Raw genomic sequence first — 8,225 nt, 5'->3', positions numbered from 1 at the left:
ATATTCCATTGTATATATATACCACATCTTCTTTATCCATTCATCTGTTGATGGACATCTTGGCTCTTTCCATAGTTTGGTTATTGTGGACATTGCCGCTATAAACACTGGGGTGCATGTACCCCTTCGGATCACTACATTTGTATCTTTGGGGTAAATACCCAGTAGTGCAATTGCTGGGTCATATGGTAGCTCTATTTTCAACTTTTTGAGGAACCTCCATACTGTTTTCTAGAGTGGCTGCACCAGCTTGCATTCCCAACAGTGTAGGAGGGTTCCCCTTTCTCCGCATCCTCACCAACATCTGTCATTTCCTGACTTGTTAATTTTAGCCATTCTGACTGGTGTGAGGTGGTATCTTTAATGTAAATTCCTAAATAAAATACCACAGCATCTAATCTACTTATATATCAAAAAAAATAAACCATCACAACCAAGTGGGTTTGCCTCCAAAAATGTAGAGGTATCTAACATTTAATAACCTATCAATAAAATGCTACACTGTTATATCAAAATGGAAAAAACAATCTTTTTGAAATGTGAATTAAAATTTGTAGAAGCAATATGAATAACACCTAGAAATACAAACATATCTTGTTGATATATTTTTTAAAAATATTTTATTTATTTATTTGAGAGAGAATGAGTGCAGGAGAGAGAGCAGGAGCAGAGGGGCAGAGGGGTAGGAAGAAGCAGGCTCCCCACTGAGCAGGGACCCCCAATACAGGGCTCAATCCCAGGACCCTGGGACCATGATCTGAGCTGAAGGCAGACACTTAACCGGCTGAGCCACCCAGGTGCCCCATTGTTGACTTTTTAATAAAGTAAGTGATTTTTGCAATTTTGGCCTTATAGTTTTCCAGTGGTAGAAGAATCATTTACATTATAGTAATGAATAATATAACAATGCCTGCTGTCACCCTCATCACTAAATTTTGTTCTGAATGTTTCAGAAAATGTGATATTGTATAAAATAAAAATAAAAGCAGTAGCTATTAGAAAATAGGAGGTAATATCATCAACTCTGCAATTGATATTCTGCAATTAAGACCTAAGTTAACTGAAAAATTGAAATATATTTCAATAAGCTGACCAGGTATATATATGTATAAAACATAAGTACATTTTTTGTATATGACAATGATCATTTAAACATTTTAATGAAAATAAATTATGTCATACATGACATTTGAGAAAATATAAATTACATAAAAATAATAAAAAGAAATATTTGAGAACTTTATGAATAATTGTATTTAAAAACCTTTACTTGGGAATTTAAAAGAAATCTTGAATAAACATAAAGATGTACCGTGTTTATGGGGAGGAAAGGATAAAATTTTAAACTTTTAAAAATTGTTAATTATTTTTAGATTATCTTACATGTTAACATCATCTCACATATGCTAACAAGATTTGTTTATTCAATTTTGAGTAATGCAATTCGAAAGAGTCTAAAAGAATAATTGTGGGATACCTGGGTGGCTCAGTTGGTTGAGCATCTGATTCCTGATTTCAGATCAGGTCATGATTTTAGGGTCGTGAGATCAAGCCCATGTCAGGTTCCCAGCTCAGCAGGGAGTCGGCTGGAGATTCTCTCTCTTTCCCTCTGCCCCTCCCCATTCCTGGTCTCTCTCTCTCTCTCAAATAAATAAATCTTAAGAAAAAAAGAATAATTATAAGAAGCATCAGTAACTTTTTCAAAGAATGGGGAAACAAGGGGGGTTACTTATTTCACTTGTTATTAAGACGTAATGTAATTCTTTAATATTTAATGAAGTCAAGGTATAAGATCTAACAGAATCCTATAACAGATAAGAGAGTTCAGAAACAAATCTTATATGTAATAATTTTTTATGATAAAAGTGCCACTGTCACATTTATAGTAGAAATGGAGATGACCTTAATAAATGGTGCTCTGTTGATAGTTACCTTTAAAAACAATACTTGAATTTAAAATTATACCACAAAATGAGTTTCTTGTCAATCACAGGAAAGTTTCCATAGTTTTAAGCATAAAGCAATAAAGTAATCACAAAGAAGAAATTTGGATAAGTGATTTTTATGTTTAGGTGTAAATTTATGTCAAAACCCATACGCAACCAGTGAGCACATGAAAAAGTATTCAACATCACTAGTCATTGGGAAATGCAAATCAAAACCACAATGATATATTCCTTTGTACTCAATAAGATGGCTATTAATGAAAACAAAACAAAACCAAACCAGGAGGTAATAAATATTGGTGAGATTATGGAGAAATTTGAACACTTACAAATTGATGGCAGGAATTTAAGTGGTGCTGTCACTGTGAAAAAGACTATGGTGGATCATTAAAACATTAAACATAGAATTATTATGTAATCCATCAATTCTACTTCTGGATACATACCCAAAAGAAGGACTTGAACAGATGTTTGTACATCAATGTTCATAGCATCATTATTTTCAGTAGCCAAAATGTGGAAGCAATTCTAGCGCCCATCAAGAAATGAAGGGATAAGGAAAATGTGATATCTACTTACAATGGAATATTATTCAGCCTTAAAAAGGAAGGAAATTCTAGACCTACGCTACATAATGAATGAACCTTGAGACCATTTTGCTAACTGATTGGGCACCTGGGTGGCTCAGTAGGTTAAGCATCTGCCTTCAGTTCAGGTCAAGATCCCAGAGTCCTGGGACTGAGCCCCACATCAAGCTTGCTGCTCAGTGGGGAGCCTGCTTCTCCCTCTCCCTCTGCCTCTCCCTCTGCTTGTGCTTGTTCTCTCTCTCTCTGTCAAATAAATAAATAAAATCTTTTAAAAAAAAAAGAACATTATGCTAAGTGAAATAAGTAAGACACAAAAGGGCTAATATTGAATGATTGCACTTTTATGAGGTAACTATCATAGCCAAATTCATAGAGATGGAATGTTGACTTTTTAAAAAGTCCATTTGGGGCTTCTGACCCTTTTTAAAATTATTTTTCTTTTATTTTTCCCCTCTGACTCTTTTAGTTTCTCTTTCCCTCTGTTTGCCAGTCTTCCATATCTTTATTTACCTTTTGTTGGTGTTTTTAGGAGCTCTCAAAGCTGGTATATCTTGCTATAGTTCTGAGTTTTATATGTCCCCTGAAGCTAAAACTGGAACATAGAGCATGGCTGTCCAGCATATGGGTTGGCACCCCAACCACAGGCTGATTCGAGATTTGGATCATTTGTTTACTCCTTCATTCATTCAACAAATCATTAATTACTAGCTATGTGTTGGTATTCAAGTGGATATGATACAGTCACGCACAGTGACCCTTTCTTGTAGAATTGCTGATCTTGTATGTCCCATGGCCAATCTTCAAGTACTTCTTTCCTGTAGCCCACTTTCTCACCTATTATATGTCTCATCAGACCTTTGCCCATACTAATTTCTTTTGAACTCTACTCTGCTTTAGATGAGTTATTTGAAGACTGTATTCCAATTCCATTTCAATTCTGGTAGTCAGTCTTGCAACTGCCTAACAAAGAGTTCCTTTTTTTGTGGTCATAGTATCTTGTTAAGTTAGGTTACTCTTTATTGCATTCTCAATGCAAGCTGTGATTGAAAGAGAGAGTATTTATCCAAGTAGAAAGAATTTTACAACCCCTATAGTGGTACTTTAGGTTAAAATTATAGTTGATTCATTTGCCCCTACATAAAGTGATTCCCTTATTGCCAATAACTTCAGTCTTATCAAGTACTCATTCAAAACTGTGCTTTACTCTACATTTTTTCATATTCATGGCTTTTTCTCAGTTAATCCTTCTAAAACTGCCCTATTAATGTTATTTAGAACAACAGAACTGGAGACATCTGAACACATTACAGCCAAAAGGTGCTGCTTCTGTGGATCACAATTAAACTGAGGGCTTTCTATTCCCTCCTGAAGTAAAATCTTTTTTTCTTAAAGCAAAAGGCCAATCCTCAATTTCAAGAGTTTTCTAAGGATTTGTATCCATTCATCAATTAGTGTAGCCTTGTGCCTGGTAGACTGTAGATGCTTACTATCACCTTAATTATTTTAAGGGATATATTTAGAATAAAAGAAAATATCTACTATTGGAATGTTCTCTGAGATTAATGCTTTTAAGAACAACCTGGCATTGTGGTGAAGATTTAGATGGAGCTAGATTTGAATCTTGTTTTTCCTCCTAAATATTAATTGTCAGACTTTAATAAATTATTTAATATCCACGGCTCAATATCCTGATATCTAAAATAGGGGCAGTATTAACTATTGCTTGAAGTTAGATGAGGTTATTATTTCCCACATGGTGTCTGACACATACGGTGCACACAGCATCATTAGTAGTATTGTTACTATTTCAAAAAATTGCTCACAGGCTCATGTTCCTTCATTGCTCTCTTCATGCACATTTTGATTTTACATACTAATCAGATATGTTCATGAGTATGGAGTGAGGTAGGAATCATGTTGGCTTGGGCATCAGGAAACCTGGGTTGGTTCAAATACAAACAATATTTTGTCCCATCAGGACTGAGCATCATGTCACTTCTCTTTACGCAATTTCTTAGTAAAACCTCTTATTTCTCAAACTATCCTCTTTAGTTATACCGATAATGTGAGTGTTTGCATATGTCTTAGAAACTGTTCTGCAGATCTATTTTGTTCCAATTTTACTGTCCTAATCATTTCTCTATTTCTTGCTCTCCTCTTCTCGAAGCTTTTGGCTTCTGAACCTAAAAACCATATGAACAAACCACATAAGTAGGTTACAATGGAGTTACAAAGAGCACTTTAGAAGAGTTTACTAGTATAGCACATTCCAGATTATTTCCCAGCAGTCGAAACAAAAACACTCTCAAACACATTTGTTTTTTTCTCCTAAGCAAAGCAATTTTTGTCCCCGTCATCATGACTTTTATGTCCTCCATTTCCTCTAAATATAGCACACGTTAATTTTCACTCACTTTGTTTTAGATGTTATTCAATCAGATTGAGTGTCAAAGACCAAATATACCACCCTCCCTGCTTAGTTCCCTGAGCCACGCATCCTGCTCTGTCTTCATGATTCTCCCCTCAAGATAACGGCACTTTTCCAAACACGTTTCAAAACCACACACCCATGGATTTCAGGCAATCCAGAGCTTTCCCACCTTGTGAAAGAGGCGCCATGTCATTTTGAGGGGCACTGCTCTTTGTAGAAACTTGACCCTTAATTATTGCCGATTGTCTGTTTGGCTTGAGCTCAGTTCTGTGCTCTGCTTGCCTGCTGTCCTTGCCCACATTGTGTCATTTTCATTTTCAGACCCACACCCACCTATTTGTCCTGCTCACCAGCCATTACTTTGCCTGCCGCTAACTGTCCCATACTGCTTCCCAGCTGTTACTTCGCTGCCAGGCGCAGAGCTAGAGAGTCACTCTTGAATTCATCTGCCAGGCTCAGTCTGAGCCCTTACCCAGGCTGAGAAGAAAGAATGGACAGGAATTAGATGGCCTGCCACATTCTATCAATGGTATCAAGTTCTCCTCCTGTCCCAGTGTAACCTGAAATATCTATGTGAAGCTTTTATACCTCAAACAAATACGATTCTTGGATCATTGGAGAGTTTGCATAATTTAAGAAGTATAAGAACATGTGTTCTACAATTTTGATCAAGGCAATAGAATAAGTATTGATAGGGCCTAGATATTGAATATAAAACTGAGGCTCTTCAAAGTTGCTTTATAATACCCTTGTTAAAGCTTTGAACATTTTCAGAAAAATCTGGAAATCTGATAAATTCGATATTAGAAGGCTGAATTGTATTTCTCTACATATTTCTATAGGAAAAATATGTCCCATAAATGTGGGACAATCTTTATTCTAAGCTCAATGTCTTAGGTTGTTTCTGTCAACCTAATGCTCATTGTTCTCTATAAAAACCATCAACTTTCCAGGCACAATTCAACACCCCACCCCACTTCCATGAAACCTGCTTAGCTCAACTTCGGTATAAAATGAAAAGCCAATGTCTGTCCTCCAATGGTGGAGGAGAGAAGTTGGCCAGACATTGACTATGTATCATAGAAATCCACAAAAGACGGGAGAAAAGCAGAATAAATAAGAAAAAAATAATACAGAATGAGATAAGCAGCAGAATTCATGGTAATAGGATAACAACTTATTGATATTTGTCACCGACATGGAGTGTTTTCCAACTTTCTGGCATTACCAAAACCAGCTGTTGTGAACATGGGGAATATACCTGCTGGTTTTCTAATGAAGGTATGTAAGTGGAAACTTGTGTTTCTTAGGATATATGTAGCTTCAACTTTTCTAAATATGCCAAATTGTTCTGTGAAGCATTTGCATCAATTTACTCTTCCGCCAGAAATATTTAGGGTTCCTGTTACTACCTACTGTCCATTACAGTTGGCATTATCCTGATTTAAAATTTGTACTATCTAAATAAAATCTCATTGTGGCTTTAATTTGCCTTTATCTGATTAGTGATAAGGTTGAACACTTCCTATAAGTTTATTGGACCCTGTGTTTACTCGTCTGTGAACTGCTTGTTCATATCACATCTTTTGAAAAATTCCAGTATTTACCTTTTGATTTGTAGGAATTGTGTAAACATTTTGTATAGTAATCTTTTTTCTGTTATGTGTGACATGTCCCCTAAATGGCTTATGTCACCACGTATGAGGACATTTGGGCAGAAGTTCTTAGTTTTAAAGTAGTAACATTTATTTATCTTTTATGTTTCGTGCTCTTTTAAGAAATACATTCCTGTCTCAAGGGCATTAAAATGTGTTCTTTAATTTCAAAAGACTTTAAAGTTTTGCTGCTTTAACTTAAGTCTCAATCTACCTGTATATGGTAATTTTTATATTTAGTGAGAGATTGGGATCCAATTTCCTTTTATTTTCTAGTAAGGGTAATTAATTTTCCTTGCAACTCTTACTGACTTGTCTTTTTCCTACTGATATGCAGAAAGAAATATAAGTTCCAAGAGGTATGTATTTTCTTGTGGTTCTTTGTGTTTCTCTTGGATTTTTTCCCCCCATCTTTGCACTAATGTTACACTCTCCTACTTTATATGGCTTTAATATATGTCTTGAAATCTGTTAGCAAAGACAGATTCTTGTTGCCTTGTTCTACTTCGGCAATGCCTTGGATACTGTAGTTCTTTGTTCTTCTTTATACGCTCTAGGGTAAGTTTGTCAAGTTCCATAAATAACTCTGTTGTGATTTTTATAGGAATTGCATTGGATTAATAGATTACCATATAAAAAATATAATCCTTATGATAGTCATTTAATCCAAGAACATAATCTATCTCTCCCTTTGTTTTAGGTCTCTTAAATGTTAATCAATAAAGCTTAGCTGGTTTTTTTTTCATAGTACTAATGCACTTTTTAGATTTCTTCCTAAGTACCTTATAATATAAATAGCATCGTTTGACTAGTTACATTTTCTAGTTTGCTTATTTCATTCTTTAACTGGCATAGACAAGTGCAATTGATTTTTGTCCATTGATCTTTATATCAGATTGGGTTAAATTATTCTGCAGTAGTAAAGAAGACCAAAATTTCAAAAAAGTTCCTTTAAACAATAAAAGTTTATTTCTCACACATGCTACATGTTCAACAGGGCCAGCAAGGGGGACTCTGATCTATGTCTTCCCAGCCAGGGAAAGAGGCCGACAGAGCAGCACCATCTGGACGTGGCAGAGTGAGAGAGTGAGCAAACAGAGTAAATTGCACACCACTACTCGTAGCTTTACCCGGGTAATGGCACATGTCACTGCTCATATTTCATTAGCTAAAGCATGTCACGTGACCACCTCTGACTTGACAAGGGGTCAAGTAGAATGTGCCTAGAAAAAAAGAGAGCCCCAGAAACTGAGGAGCAGCATGAATCATATGTACATCTTGTCTCTAGAACTTAGGTCAAGTATTTGTCTTTAGATTGTGTTATCTAGAGAGAGAGAGAGCGCATTTGATAATCACTTTGGTACTTACCTCGGTATTTATTGTCCTTATTTCAATGTACTGGCTAGTGAAATATTTAATAGAGACAGTGATGGTGCATGTCCTTATTCTACTTCTGATTTTACAAAAGTGCTAAACCTATGTCAAGTTATGTTTTTAGTTTATTAAGGGCTTTGGTTCTAAATAAATAGTTTTTGGTTCTAAATTAATAATCTTTTCTTAAGGATTTTGGTCCCCAAAATATCACATGGATTTTTTTCTTTAATAT

This window comes from Leptonychotes weddellii, chromosome 6 (genome assembly GCF_054177405.1).
Source record: "Leptonychotes weddellii isolate Sample4059 chromosome 6, ASM5417740v2, whole genome shotgun sequence".
In the NCBI taxonomy this organism is placed as follows: domain Eukaryota; kingdom Metazoa; phylum Chordata; class Mammalia; order Carnivora; family Phocidae; genus Leptonychotes; species Leptonychotes weddellii.
This window is presented reverse-complemented; position numbering follows the sequence as displayed.